Source organism: Lactuca serriola, chromosome 7 (genome assembly GCF_051521515.1).
Source record: "Lactuca serriola cultivar US96UC23 chromosome 7, Lser_US96UC23_V15, whole genome shotgun sequence".
Classification (NCBI taxonomy): Eukaryota; Viridiplantae; Streptophyta; class Magnoliopsida; order Asterales; family Asteraceae; genus Lactuca; species Lactuca serriola.
The window spans coordinates 14626092-14643365 of record NC_136414.1 but is presented as its reverse complement, the minus strand read 5'-3'; positions in this window follow the sequence as shown (position 1 = coordinate 14643365).

Sequence of the window (17274 nt, the reverse complement as noted above, 5' to 3'; positions counted from 1 at the left end):
ATGCTTGGGGAGGTAGCTTGTGAATCAATGTAGATAGAGAACTGATGAAAGGGGTGAGGAAAATGAGTTGCTGTAACCTGCTATATATAGAAAGTTTTGGAGTGTGCACTGCGCAAATACGCATGAACCGTAGATTCCTTCCACGTGTCCTCATCTCATCGTGCCACGTCATCCCGTATCTCGACGTACCGCTTCAAGTGCGCGCGAGCGCGCATGACGGTGAAAATTCAACTTTGAAATTCTGTAACTCTTGCATACAAACTTCATTTAACGACTCTTATATATTCATGTAGGTCTCGTCATTCTCTACACCTTTACTTTTGATCATTTTGTCTAGTTTTCACATTCGTTTGCAAAGAGTTTTTATTACCGTTATAATTTTATAAAAATCATAACTATCTCACATGGCTTCCGTTTTAGACGTTTATTGCCTCTTAATTCCTACTTTAAGTAGTACTACATTGCCTAGTTGGTGACTTTTTCCAAAAGTCGATGAATCTCCTTATAGTTTTTGTCGTTGTTACTTTTTAAGTACGATAGATATTTATTTACTATAAATGTCATATCTCACCCATAATGCGGAAGATTCATGCGAATTTCATATTTATGGAATCGTGGTAACCTATAGAGTCTAAATATTCTAACCTGCTCTCAAAGTGACACAAATTTTTGCGCACTTATTTTTTAGCCTAATAGTTGACGTATTTAAGGACGAAAAATTTGAATATATTAAAATATATCAGATGGTTACAAGGTTGTCCTTATTACATTTTTACGTCCCATCATTAAATATTAACGATGGTTTATGATGCATTTTTTGGGTTGTCACAACACTTAAAACAAAGTAAGTTTAGCTCAACTTATAGAGTATTCTGATGAAAACCAGGAATTATGTCAGCAGAACTCTGACCCGAAAGCTTTTAATAGCCGGCTATCTGACACCGCAAGGCCTCGCTAAAGAAACAAAGAACTAGGAAGTAAAGGGAGCAAGGTCTAGAAATGATCTCGAGAGGATTCAGAGGAAAGATATGAGAAAATAAGCTGAGAAACGCATAATTTATAGGCTGGAAACTAAAGCATGTCATGCACCTGGTCGGGGCGGGTGACGTGGATCCACCAGGCGTTTGACACATGTTGTCCATTGGGTGGGTCGTTAGAGGCACGCCGCACACATGAACGCAAATTTTTTATAAAACTTCGAAAATTTTATTGTCGTCATACGAGCTCCGTTTTCGACACATTTTACATCTACACATAACTATCGATGAGATTGACAACGTTCAATTAGACTCCGTCGGCGAATTTTGACTTTATTTTTAAATGTTATATTTTTAATAGGCTTAGACTATTAAAGTCCGTTAAATATTCATAACTCTCTCGTACGACGTCCGTTCTTGACTTTCTTTATATCGACGGACTCCTATTAATGAGATTTTCAACTCTCATTTAGATCATTTTCCTAACAATCGACCGATTACAATTCTGGTTTCTGAACCATATATTGTTACGTTGAAACTTTGAAAAATCATAACTTCCTCTCACGAAGTTAGATTTGAGTGTTCTCTATATTCCCGTTCTCGGTTTATGACTACTATGAATTTTGTTTAAATTACTTATGCTAATAAGTATTCTATCAAAAATTCACTTTTTACGATACGTAGAGTTGTGTTGGTTTAATCGTAAAACATCGAAGAAGCATAACTTCTTCATACAAAGTAGGATTTCAGAGTTCTTTATATGTACGGAATCCTTGTCACATGCATTATAACTTTGGTTAAGATTATTTATCATAAATAGTCTTCTATCAAGAATCATATTTATCCCTCATGATATCTTAATTGTTTAGTCTGAATTTGCGGGTGTTACAAGAACACATTGTCACTTCCATGTTGCTAACAAGTTAGCATTTAGAGTTTGTTCCTATAAATTTCCAAAACCACCACAACACAAGCTTTATACTTGTTTAACAGGTTTTAAGCCATCAATTAAGCAATTAATCTTGTCTACCATTATCTTTATCATATAGGAAGATTTAGAATTTAGGGTTCATAATGTTTTTTAGCACCAATTTTTGGCCATTTTTATAAAATATAAGAATAAAGTTTTACATAGACGTAGCGGCTAAACAAGCAACAAGCTGTGCCGCAACCCCTTTTTGGATGGCAAAACTAATTCTTTTAAGAACAACATCTATAGATCTTGGAGTCATAACATTACTATGCATGACCCGTTGTACTCTATTGAGTAGCTCTACAACTTCTAGCGCAAGGAAACTGAAAGTATCAAATGCAAAGGGTATAAATGTGTGTTGATTTTCCATGCACGCTTTCTCATGTTTTGCCATTTTGCTTAATGCAGCTTTTAAAGCAGCTTGCCCCATAGTGAAAACCCCACTCCCCAGACCCACAAGAGGGGAAACCCTTGTTAGATCCATGCATGCATGTTTTCCTCCAGTCCATCCAAATACTAAAACATCAGCTGGTCTAAGTATTGATCTGCCTTCCAATGGGTCAGTCAAAAAATTCATAGGTGCCTCTTCCTTGGCGGGAACCCCAGCGAGTCTAAATATGTCGAAAAGAACATCCCTAACCAGATTGTGTCGGTACTTGAAACTCGGGAGCTCTTTACAATGAACTGCATACTCCCCAAAGGAGTCCAAACATGCCTTACGACAAATAGGGCAAGTCTCGTCAGCCGGAAATAAAGGGATCATAAGGCAATACTTGAGGATGGCACGATACTCCACTGGCGGCATATGTTTGCCAACACCGTCAATAGGAATAGTCATAAGGAAATCCTGAGCATGTGGGACCCTTAGACACTCAAAAATTGTTTTCTGCCTAATCGTCATGTCGAAGTAAATTTTCATGTCTTGGACAATTTTACTAAAAAGGGCACTCGCCAATGAATGTTGGGCTTTTGGAGGGGCGGTGTCCTTATTAGTGAAACCGCTGAAGTTTACCTTAATTCAAGTGAAGAGAGATTGATTTTTGCATTTCTCCCTTGATTCTCTTCCACTTGCTTCAACTTGATCTTATAGAGCCTTTAGAAACGTTAACCCCTACTTTTTGAGTCTAATATAGGTGTGGAAATGTGTTTTATGAAGCTACGGACCGACTTACTCTTTATTCGTGCTACTAAGAGCCTCTTAGCATTACACGAGTTGTTTTTTCGAAACATAATCGTGTTTTGGTCAAACATCCCCCAAAATAGAATTCTACTTCATTTGAATCAAATATATGTAATCCGATCATCTTACACGGTCCCCTTAAGATGCATATTTAGGAAATATACTTTCATTAACTTAAGTCTACTTCAACCTCTAACTTCAAATGTGCATATTTTTCTCATATGAACTCTGTTTTAACTGATTTTTTTGTTCATGCTTTTTATTTTATCATATATACATTCCAAAACCAAGAATTAGTAAAATTGACTCCATTAAGTCCTCATATTATAGTTTCAAAAATTAATCATCGAATTTCTTTCAAAACAATACATTCATAGCCCTATTTTGCCAACATATACAAGATTTATTATTATACAACCAACTCTTTGAGTTTCAAATAAATTAGTTGTAAGAAAAATGATTTATCTTGAACAACACTATTTTTTGAATATTTCTATTATAAGATACATATTAGCTGTGTAATTGTGCATGCCATATGGTACAACTTTTTTGCAAAAATGATAATTACATATCCATTCGTTGATTTCCTTCAGATTTTTTTTCCGAACAAAGGTATTTGAGGGGATTTTTTATTGATTTAAGTTGACATTCTTGGTTGTGGATACTATGATGATTTTTCAAAAATTGATGTTTTCCATCAACCCATCAAAAACTAATAACACGCAAACTCATCAATTGAGAATATAATCGATCAAAAAAATAAAAATAGTGGATTGCGGTGGGAGCATATCAACAATGACAAAAAGGGAAGGCTGGTACAGGAGGCATTTCGGTTAACTGAAACATAACATCATTTTCATTAACCTTAATTGAAAAACCTATTGAAACATTTGCATGTATTGGCATAGTAAAACATGAAATTCACATTTTTACTTGTTTCTTACAAAGAACATTACATTGAAAAAATTCATTATAGTCTTTTTCGAAGGATGATAGTGCCTCTTATCGATTATCTTAGATTAAATTTGTGACCCTGATATTAGCTACGTCGAATTATTAGTTAATGATGGTGAACCATATATAAACAATCTGAAAAAATGACAAGCTGAGATGGTTTCAAGGTGACATTTTGGGTTTAGGATAAAGATAACGAGGGTGGAACAATATTTCCAATATGAGTAACATATGATGCACTGATCATGATTGTGATGTAGCTGTCTAGCTGGCACGTAAAGTTTGTCTTTGGTGGGGCATTACGGTTTGTAACGGAGCGTTACGGAATATGGTGGAAAACTTTCAAGGAAATTTGATGGCTATCAAAGCCTTTGATGCAGTAGTAGGGGCTTGCTATGGTGCGATTTGGAACTTCAAGAATAAGCTTGTTTTTTTTATCATGTTAAGCCTAATTAAGCAAATGTTAAGCCTAATTAAGCAAAGTGTTATCTTCCACCGTGGTTTACTTTTCATTTTTCTCTATTGTCAATAGAAAGAAGTCTTGTAATTTGTCGTCGACTGAGTGGTTGAATACCCCTCATATTGTTTCTTCCAATGTAATTGTGTTTTTGTGATTGTCTTTCTTGCTTTGTTTTCGGTTGGTAATGAGAATTGTTCTTAAAAAAAAAGTAACATATGGTGTACAAATATATGTATATATCAAAAACATAACATTTAAAGGAGTACATCACTACTTTTTCCGTTAACTGATGGTAATTATCTTGCTTTGTACTGGTTGTTGATAGTTGTAACTACCACGACACGTTCACCACCTCTTGTTTATTATAATGAAGCTGATACATTGATTTGTCATATTATTATCTTTTGTAAAGTACCATGGACATTGCAACTCCTCTTGGGAACGAAGATGCTTCATTAGTATTCAAATTTAATTGTTATTTTAGACAATTGTATATTTGTGGACCACGATACCTCATAGAACGAAACAAGTGCATGTTTACGTAAGGAAATAGGTGAACGTTTGCATGGCAATAGTCTTCATTACGAATGTCACACAATTAATGATTGTCGCTACGTCTTTATTTTAGGTGCATTTGTAATTTTGTACTTAATCGGGTTTAGATACATCAAATCTTAGGGTGGCAATTTATGACACGACACGAAACGAAATTGGGACGAAACTGATATTTGAATTTGTGTTCATGCTAACTGTAAAAAACACGATGTCGTGTCGTGTTGTGTTCGTGTTCAAAATTCGACACGAAATTGATACAATTTAGCAGTTATTTATCGTGTTGTCGTGTTATATTTGATAAAGTATTCATTAAATAAACTAGTTTTTAGTATATGTTATATTTTTCGTGTCGTGTCGTGTTTATCGTTTTTTAATTCGTTCGTTTTCGTGTTAGTTAAAAAAAATACAACTTCGTATCATGTCGCGTTCGTGTTACATAAAACATTATCGTGTCATGTTGTGTTAGACAGAAACACGAAACGATAGTACAATATAATTTGTCACCTCTATCAAATCTATATATCTCACAGTGATTTAAAGAGTTAAACCATAACATATGAGAAACAAAAAAACACATAACTTTATGTTAAATACATGTCACGAATTTATGGTCATATATAAAGGAATTCGGTAGATATTATTACTCTGTGGTATCAGTGTTAAAAAGATTTATATAAATACTACTTTTATTAGGAATAAGGGGTGAAGGAAAATTTGTTATCTGTGAACTGTTTTAAACGAAATTCACTTTGCCGATTCCACTTCTACCAGGTTACTTCTTGAAGAGGTTCGGTTTTTAAATCTTATGACTTCAAGCCGTAAAAAAAAAAAAAAAAAGTGGTTGCTCGGTTCACGGCTGGTCCTGAGTGTCACAGAATGACTTTTACGACTAGTACTCTATCTCGTGTGTCATTTAGCTTTTCTTCAACTAAGTCATGCTACCTTTGACGGTCTAGATGTACTAACAAATTTAGAAAGCTAGAGTCACGACAAGGAACACTTTAAGTATGAAAGAAAGCTTCTATTATAGAAGTCGACTTTTTTACAAGGCAACTTCTCGATGATCTCTACAAATGAGACCTCCTTCCTAGGTCCCATATATTCTTAATTATTCTAAAGTGTTCTAACAATATCTGTCTTATCTTTACAAGACTTCATATTATGTAATACTATTCATGATGTTCTAGAGATCTTTAGGACGTCCTAGTATAATCCAAGTCGCTCTTGTATGATCTAGCGTGTTCTAGATCGTTCCAAAGTCTTCCGGGTGGTTCTATCTTATTCAACGTGGTTCTATCTTATTCAACGAATATCTATAATTTTCTAGTGTCTTTCAGGACCTCATAGAGTATTTTTAATCTCTTCGAAGACTACTCGAGTACTCTTTATCCTTCCAACGTTCTCTATATGATCCTAAAAACTTTTGGAAACTTGGTCTGTGACATGAGGTTGTCCATGCCCAAGGTGAAACCACGTAATAATGCCATATTTTTATACTACCATAAAACTGAACGACGTAATGTGGGACACAATTTTTTAAAGCAATAATATAACTACGTATATTTAACTAAAAACTCATATTCATGCAATGTGCACGTAAAACAATTAGTCCCTATATTTTTCTTGGATCAAGAATATAAAAATCATTAGTTTGTCGTTTCTTCTATTTTCTGTTTTAGCACAAATTGATTGTTTTCGAGGAACATAAACAATCATTGTACTTGAGTTAAACATAGAAGCTTCCGTTTTCTTTTTGTATGTCGATCGAAACTGTTAGACGAACAATTTCCAATTAGCCTTAATTAAACACTTCTTCATTAAATTCCAACAATCCAATAATTTGAAATATAAGACTGGTAAATTAGATTAAAAATGCTAACCTTTTTACCAAAAAAAAAAACAAATACTTGTGACTTGTGACTGTTAAGAAACATATATACTAACGGAAATAAGTAAATCAAAGAATTGTAGTTAATAAAAAACAGATTAATTCTAAAACAACCTATCAAAACATAATAAAAACCTATTAATGCTTAGCATTCAATAAATAAATTGAAAAATAAATACTAAAACAAAGTAATTCTATTGTGCTACGCCAAAAACAAAAACAAGTTACTATTAAAAAAAAACAAACATTGTCAATGGTAGAATATACTGAATCAAATTTTAAAGAGATTATAAACAGACAAGAGTATTAGATTAAAGGTAACAGGGAGAAAAGAAATGAGATAGTGTGTTGTTATTATTTGTAACCTATATTTATTTAGCAACGGAATGATTCTTTGTATTTAACATGTTATATTTTAATTTTATACAATGAATTGTTTTTTTTTTGTATATATGATGTTATATTTAAAGACTCAAATATAATACATATCATATCCTTGATTATTAATAACACTGCAAGCATTACAAATAAAGCGATATTTATTGGCATACAAAAAATGCTATTATATATATCCAAAAGAGTGACACTAAATGTCTTAAAGGGAGTTAGGGGCACAAATAAAAAAATATTACTGCCAGAAGCATTCCACTAAAACCCCTTAGTGCATTTTTTAATTTTGATGTTTAAGTTTTTGGGGTTTTAATAACATTTTTTTATTTGTCATAGTAGACAAAAACTATTTTGTGGCACATAATTTTTGCCTCTAAAACTCATATAATTCTAAAGTTGATCCAACTTTTATTGGAATTTTTTTATTTGCCACAATACAGTAAAATATTTTGTGGCATATATTTATATATAGCAACACTTTTTTTGTTATAATTGTTGGTTTATATTAACATCAATATACATCAAAAAAAATAAAGAACATACTAACCTCTTGGTTTCTTTCTTGTTATAGCAACGAACTTTTAAAAACAAAAATAAAGAATATACTAACCTTTTGGTTTCTTGCTTGAGATCTTGTGAATGTCAGTTGATACAAAGCATGAAAGACCCAAAGTAGAACCACTCTAATGAAGTCATACCCACAAACTCCAAAAGTAAAAAAAACAAAAAACAAAAAACAAAAACAAAAAAAACAAAAAAAAAAAAAAAATCTATGGTTTGTACGAAATTCACTAACTATAGGAGAGGGATTATGAATTTTTTCCAACAAGAGAGAGAGAGAGAGAGAGAATGAAAATATGAGAGAATCAGTTGTTAGGGTTTGACCCTTAGCAGTTTATTTATAGTTAGTTGGTGAAACCCTAAAAGATACAAACTCTTAGGGTTTATCATTACCTTTCTGCATTCTTTGCACATGAGCACAAACAGAGTCCCATTCCTTCAACTGTCATGCCATAAGAGACTTGACCACTTCATAGCATTCTTGTCTCACTTTCTTGTGAAAATTTTCAACAATATCAAGGCTTATTTCATATGGACAATAGTCCTCGTAGAACTTTTTCAGTTCTAGCGCCATGGTAGCAACCATGATACAGGAGACCTTAGTGGCATCGTCATGATGTTTGTTATAGAAAGCAATTTCCTCAGGAGTGTCAGTGGTTTCATTGATTTCAATAAGAGGCTTCTCGAGGACATACTCTTTGTTCTCGTATCAAAGAGTCATCATCAGATTTCTTATCCAGTCCATCTAGTTTGGACCAGTCAGCTTCTCTATTGACAGAATCAACAAGAGAGTGAAGTTGGAGTTTTGATTGGAGCTTTGAGCAGCAGGAGCATCACTGATTCCAAACATCTATAATAAGTGAGATATTCTTATTTAGTTTATATAAGTACTTAATATTTTAACCCAATTTAATATTCAAGGCTAGGATCCAAAATACAATACGAAATTAAGAATAAGGATGTCATAATCTAATTACAAATTTATTAAGGTAGGTGAAACGATTCACCAATTTCAATCTTCTAAAATTCCTAGATCATTTGAGATTCATTGAATCATATCAATGGCATGTTTAATCTCAGATTATGTTCTTCAATTTGTGATTGGGATACCAAGGATCACAAACAAGATGTGAACAACCATGCAAACCCACTTGATAACCTCAATTTCATTTATCATCTCAAATTGATGTATCCGTAAACCACATAAGCTTCATCAATAATGATAATTTTCGAGTTGTGCCATCAACTCAACTTTATAGTCCCAAATTAGTGTGTCAATTAACCACACACGCTCCACGAATGACTCATAAAGAATGATAGATTATTTCCTATCAAATCCATTCGACTAACGACCCTCCACCACACAAGGGAGCGGTTGGTGAAAAGGACACCCATTGAACTTGCAGTTATTTCTAATTGTATACAATTTAATGTTGAACTTAATCATCCATATAGCATAAAAACATCCAAAAATTTGCCATATGAAATATAAGAAGCAAGTATTTTAGAAAATACATATTAAAAAAACTGTCGATTACTTTCAACTATGAAATTTTCGTCAAATTTGGTATCATCCAGCAAACATTAATAGCTGATGAACTTTATAAAATTTAACAACATAACATCTTGCACAACTTTTGAGCTCAACAAGCTTGAAGAATATAGACTTTGTCAAGCCTTCGAATGTGCTTTATTTCTTATAAATACATTAACCTAAGAAGAAAAATAATTAAAGTCATTCAAAAATCAAAACTTTAACAAATTGGCAAAAATGTTTTGAAACAATACCACAATCTATCATACGTCCTAAAAATGATAGTAAAATTTCTATTTTCCAAACACCCAACAATACAACCAATTTGTTCCAAATCAACCATAATATAAAATATTCTCAACATCAGAGTGAAATAAAATGTCAATGCGAAATAAAATCAAGGAGATGTTGTGCGATCATATTGGCCCTTCCCTTTTGAACTAGAAATGCCTGAAAATGTTAAACCACAAAACTGTAAGCACAAAGCTTAGTGAGTTCTCCAAAATACCACATACCATATAAATGGGCCCAACCCAACATACAAATAAATGGGCTCATCCCAACATACAAATAAATGGGCCTAACCCAACATATAAATAAATGGGCCCACCCCAACTTATATAAATGGGTCTACTCAAACATTCAAATGGGTCCAACCCAACATGCAAATGGGCCCAACCCAACATACAAATGTAAGAGTCACAAAGACAACTATCACCCTATATAACACAATCCAGTGGGTCGGATTTGGTGCCTTTGATCCACGAGTATAGTGAGAATACTCGTCTGTCTCACGAAATCAGCTAAGAACAGTGTCTACTTCCACGTGAACACTACTATGACCCACCTATTGAATCAAACAGGGTCTCACCTTAGTCTAACCTCCAAAACTTGTCATTTGACCAAAAGTCATACTAAGGTTGTGGTTTTATTTTTATTTTTATGGATACACTTGATGCTATTTTTGAGCATGAGTTGAAGACACTTGATGATCTATTAGATCCATAAAAATATTTGGAGGAGCTGGAAAGATTGCTAACAGACGACTCGTATGAAGAACAAGAACAAGTTGAATTACAAAACCACATCGTGATTTGATCATTGCCACGATGCGGAACCATGTTTGTCCAAATTGTGTTTTGAATCATAGGGTGGAAATTCTGTCTTTGGAAAGAGTTCAGATATGCGATCCATTTCTGATTAGTGTCCAACCGCTTCCAACCCTTATCAAGATTCTTGGATTTTATAGATTCACGCTCGACTGGCCGATTTTAGAAACAATGAGTCAAATTTTACGAATCGGTCCAAAAATAATATTAAATGTAATGGATGGATTGACATCGAATTTATTAGGAGTTTCTTAAGTTGGGATTCAAGCTCAAGACTCACACAAAAAGAAGCGTTTATCGAGACGCAGCCTGACTTTTTAAATTAGCTTGCATTTTATTTTCATTTTTAGATTTTAATTTTAATTTTTAGTTTTAGTTTTGAATAAAAGTGCTTTTGATGATTTTTATTTTTGTGACATGCAAATGTTTAGCTAAGAAAATAATGATGGGCGAAAATTCAAGAGTGGGGTGGATTATTACGAGAAGAAAACAAGAGACATTACACGCAAATAAGTGTGGGGTACACATTTGAAATGGAGAAAGTCGGAAATTATTGTTACAATGGGAAGAAAACTGATACAAGGGACTATTCGAGAAATTAGCTACTTCAAGATTGGTCGATTCATTGAGCGATGAAGAATTCTAATTTTTCCCGAAGTCTCGTTGTGAGCCTAGCTAACCCGAGACGTGGCCACCCATTCCATCGCGACTTATTTTTCAGATGAAGACTGGAACACGTCAATCATATATGTTTGTTTCGACGTGTGACAACCCAAATTTACTGTCGTTACAATTCCACCTTCACTAACGGAATTCGTCATTATATACTATTTTCTGTAATGTTTGGAGTCGTCAATAAACAAATATCTAGTTATTTTATGTCCTGATATTATCAAAAGCAATTATAACTCGTAAGTGCTAACCTCGTTTGACTAAATAGAGTTATATTACTTTTCAACCACTTCACTCGGGTAAAAAAAGTTTTAACCCCGTTAAACTTTAGCATCGGGTAGCCGTGTATCGGGTGCAATACCCGAGACATATATAAGCAAATGGACACCACTTTTAAGCTCTTTTACCACACATTCACTCTCTCTCACTACTTTCTCTCTCTAGACCCGAACCCGACTCCAAAACCGCGAATCCCGGCTTCCAAACGTAAGGATTTATTCCCTATCTTATTCTAAACATACTTCATTGTATTTAGAGGCCAAAAATCACAGAATTTAGGGGATTAAAGGGAGTTTACGGCCTAAGAAGCCCCTTAGGCCGTAAACACCTAAAAACTGGCCAAAAGCCTCATTTTTCCTTCCTTTAAGCTTATGTACTAATTAAGGGATTTACCTAAGGGAGTTTGGACATTAAAACATAAGAAATTGAGGCCTAAAAAGGAGTTTACGGCCCAAGCTTATGCTTAGGCCGTAAACACCCAAAAACCTTGGATTTAAGTCCCAAAAACTCATCTAGGGCATGGGGTAAATTTGCTATGACCTTTGGAAAGGTTTAAGGCCATTAAACAACACCATTTAGAGGCAAAAAGAGGAGTTTACGACCAAGTCTAAGCTTGGGCCGTAAACACCCAATAAATATGCCAAAATGCCCCTAAAACTTCACCTAAGGTCTTCTAGTATTTATCTAAGGTGAAGGGAAGTGTGTTGTACCATTAAGCATCTCATTTTGAAGCCAAATGAAGAGTTTACGGCCAAGACTATGCTTGGGCCGTAAACTCCCCAATTTTTATGCCAAAATGTCCCAAAACTCCATCTAAGGCCTTCTAGTATTTATCTAAGGTGAAGGGAAGTGTGTTGTACCATTTAAACATCCATTTTGAGGGATTAAATGGAGTTTACGACCCAAGCACAAGCCTTGGCCGTAAACTCCCCAAAATATCACAAAACGAGGGTTTAAACCCTCCATATTAGTTCAAGACACTTGCTAAGAATTTAGGGAAGTGATTAAAGGCCTTAACTTGCAATTTTGGAGGACCACTTGAGTTTACGGCCAAGCCTAGGGGGCTTACGGCCGTAAACTCCCAAGGAGTGGCCTTTGGGCCGTAAACTCCAAGGGATTGAGCTCATGGACCCTCCCGTAAACCTTTCATGGCCTTGTACCACTCCCGGGAACCCCTTCTAGGCCCTAAAACCCCGAATCAATGCTAAAATGCCCAAATACTTTAAAGAAAAGCATAAGATGATTAACTTCTTGTAAAATACATATTTCATATGACATTAGGGTCCTAAAAAGGTGCTCAAGTCGTTATTTGGTATCAAACGCTCAACCGACACTTTTACCCGATTTACCCGATTCACCCGATTTACGCGAATTCAGGTGAGTTCATACCCCTTTAATGAACATTTCATATGTTTTATATGTTTTAGGGGGGGATACAAGTCAATTATACATGTTTATGGAAATTCATACAAGTCGTTTATTCATGTTACGGAAATTAATCACATGTGATTCACTATCCGTAGTTCAAATCACATGTGATTTACCACTATGCTTTATAAAAAGGATTTTTCGTTTTCAAAACCATTTCGGATAAAAGATCGATTTTCTAAATATTCCCTTTTGAAAAGATTTTTATTAAATAAATTCCTTATAAAATGTAACCACACCAATATATTTATATAAATAAGGCTTGAAGGACTTAGGACCGATAGCTCGCCTTAATTCCTGTTCTTGTTTGATTGTGGGCTTAGGGTAGTTGGTATCCGTCCGACTGTCGTTGATTTCTTACTTATATATCATATATATTAGTGTTGGATACGGGTATTTTGGTTTCATTCGATGTTTAAACCACTAAATTGACAAGAATCATACGCACTAAGTTAACTATAATAGGTATAGTTAAGGCCACTATTACTCGCTATAGCTACTACTCTACACACTATAATACACTCTATAATGATACTATATGCTAATACGAGAACGTGCTAAGAGTGTACAAAAGACTACTACGCTATAATACAAGGGAAAACACTAATCAAGAGATAACACCCTAACCCACTACGAGATACTCTATTCGCTACGCACTACGCCCAGAGTCTTCTGGCAGGAAGACGACGCTATATGTATAGATCTATACGGGGCAGACGCTATTACATCCCGACTGATAACTTCAGTCCGAACCGTACAGGCCCAGGGATGCCGCTACTTCACTACACTGTGCATGACCGGGAAGGTCATGGGGTCCTCTATTACTCACACTATCGGTAACATACAAGAAATACACTATAACCACACTAAAATACTAGACAAAAGTTAAAGTTAATATCCCGAAGTAAACAAGTATCTAATACTAAAGAAAGTCTGCACCACTATTATGGACTTCAGGCATAACCTACCATATTGCATTACTTATGGGAAACCCACTATTATACTGTTACAATGAATGTTTTCTTCAATGATGAAAATTACATGTTTCTTAAAGGTTTTCACTACAAAGTATTTCTGGAAAATATAGGATTTTCTAGGTTTTTCTACTACTTATGAATGTAAATTACAGCTTTTCATACTATCGGTTCTAATGCTTTTTATACAAAAACTCACACTAAACTCTTATGAACTCACCAGCTTTATGCTGATATTCGTTTTCAAAACAACTTGTATCCTCAGGTCAAAGATAGATAGGTACAGGCGCGGCATTTTGGAGAAGGTGGAGCATACAAGATCCATCTCTTATTTTTGTAATACTTTTGATGATTGTTAAACATTACAAAACACACTTGTAATTAAACTCACTATGAAATGCAATGGTTGTATGTTTCTTGTTTTTACTATTATGCAATTGTGATGATATTGTACATGACGTCCTCCACCCCGAAACGTATTCCGCCGTTATCGGTTTTGGAGTGTGACACGACGGTATTTTACATCACAAGCTTATTCTTAGATAGGGTTGTGTGCCTTAAACGAAGCATGGGGATGGTTCATTTGAGCAATAGAAACCGCACCCACGGGTGGTGTTTCCTCAATACAAATAAGAAGTGTAGAGCATGTTTACATATCCCGTCATAATATGTCTTTTTTCTAGTAGTGACAAGAGCTAACCACTTACAATTCTGACCTTTGATGAGTTGAATTGAAGATCAAGGATGCAACAGAGCTCAACAGCCTTACAGACGACTTGTTTCGATTCTTTAAGCCCTAACTTCATTGCAATCTCTGAAAAATCAATTTCAAGAGAGAGTGGTGGAGAAAAAGAAACAATCGATATTTGGATTCTATAATTGTTATTGTGAATGGCAGAAGATGGTATCAACGAGAAACCACCGCGGGAATATTGAATCTTTTGTGTTTCTAGTTTTCGTTTGGCACCACTTTGGAAAACCGGTGCACTCCATTTTTCTTTCCTTGCATTTTTTTCATGTTTATATTTTTCCAGAGAGAAAGAAATTCCCTTCTTTAAAACTTTTAGAGAGAGAAAAAGAAGACAAAACTACAAATTTGGTCCCTGTGGTATTCAAAAAACTTTGGATAGGGTCCAAAAAGTTTTGAACTTACATGGAAGGTCCAAAATCAAAGTTTTTCTGGGTTTTTGGTCCAAAAAAACTTAAAATGACATATATGCCTTTTTTATTTCTTTTTTCCTTTTTCTATAAGTATTTTAATGCTATTTTGATTTTTTTTTTAAAAAGAAAAAAAAAAGAATTTTCCACCCCCACATCCACCGTACTCTCTCTCTCTCTCTCTCTCTCTCTCTCTCTCTCTCTCTCTCTCATATTTCACTGGTTACTCCACCAATTTCTGATGAGAATACGTACACACGGCAATCTCTACCACAAAAGAAAACCCACAAAATCCAATCTACAATCAATTTATGTATGTGTGTATGTGTAGGTTTCCTTCTGGAAATTGTTTCCCCAATAAGATCCAAATCAAAAAGCTTTGTATGCCTCTTTCTGAAACTGAAATCGAAGTCAACACCTACCTCCCATCCCTCATATCTACTTCTCATCTTACTCTGAACCGAAGGAGACTGAATCGATGTCGTCGTTGAAGCATTTCAAGTGGGAGTTTTCAAAGGATTTGGTTGTTATTGCAGGTTGGTTCTTGAGAAATCGAGTTTTCTGATGATTCTGATTTCTTGGATATGCTGAAAAGGGCTAGAGTTTGAAATTTAGGGACGTTGGTTGTTGGTGATTAGGACATAGCACTAGGGAGATAAGCTGATTTGTGGGTTCCATTAAATAAGGTCAAGAATGGGGAGATTACAGAAGAGTATTTGTTACTCAAAACCATAAATGATTTCATATGAATTTTTATGTTCATACCCAGAAATCTAGAGAGATAGAAAGGCTACGGTGAGTTTAGGTGGGGTCGAGTGGGCGATGGATGCCGATGATGGGAGAGGTGGCTGGAGATTGGCAAGGTTGTTGGAGGTGGGTGATGATGGATCTGGTCTGGTTTGTTCATCTAGAAATTGCAGGTGAAATGTCGGGAGGAAGAATAAGATAGGAGAGAGAGAGAGAGAGAGAGAGAGAGAGAGAGAGAAAGAAAGGGGGAAGGGTATGATGGAGAGGGATGGGGGTGTAGTTTTATTTTTTTATTTTTTTAATAATTATTTAAATTCTAAAATAAATAAAAAATGTAAAAAAGAAATAATAAGGGTAAAATGGTCTTTTCGTATTTATTTGTACCAAAACCACATAAAAGTTTTGATTTTGGACCTTTCATGCAAGCCAGAAACTTTTTGAACCCTATCCAAAGTTTTTTGCAAAGCACAAGAACTAAATTTGCATTTTTGTCGAGAAAGAACAAAAACTTACAGTGACATAAAAAAACCTAATAAAATTTAATAAAATTATAAAAGCATATAATAACTTGTATGACACAAAATTTATAAGTTTTAATGACATTTTAAGTCATTATTCCACTAATAAATGCGGACATTAGTGACATAAAACGTTAAGTGTTTTTAATATTTATAACTAGTAAAAAAGCTCGGGCTACACCCCGGATCGAGTTTTTTTTTTTTTTTTTTTTTTTTTTGCTGTGTTAATAGGGTGGATTGGTCTATACATTTCACTGAAATGGAAAATTCCAAATCTACCCCCAAGACCTAAAAACATCAAAATTATAGCAAAAGTGATCTCTTTTTCACACAAGCATATTTCTATTCTTCCGACTTTAAAAATCAAACTTAGATTTTGTAGTCACTTAAAAGGCAAGAAAGTAATTGTGGAAAACTTACTTTAAGAATCTCGATATGTGTACATGGGACTTTTCCCAGAAGTGCAATTGAACAAGGAGTTGTGAGGAATTAATTTAATGTTCACTCCTCTGACTCCTGGAATGGCAATTGTGTTTTCCTTTATCTCGTGTCTTGATAATGATGAAATACTTGTGAGCATGGCTTATATACTTCAATTGGGGTTGTTCTTTGCATATACTTCTTCAAAGTCCCTCTCCAATCACCTTTTTCAAGATTTTCTAAACTGATCAAGGATGATTGTGTTCATCCCTTGTCCAAGGCAACCCTGATCAATGATTGTTTTACAGAAAACATATGAACAAGAACAATGAGGATCAAAAGTTTTTCTTTCACCAATAACTCCAGGATGTCTACGTCCATCTACAGATCAGTTTAACTGTATAACAACGTAATTTTGTGACAGAAATTTAGTTAATTTGGCTCAAACTCACAGCTTCATTTGTTAAAAAAAAAAACTAAAATTAAAACCATACGTA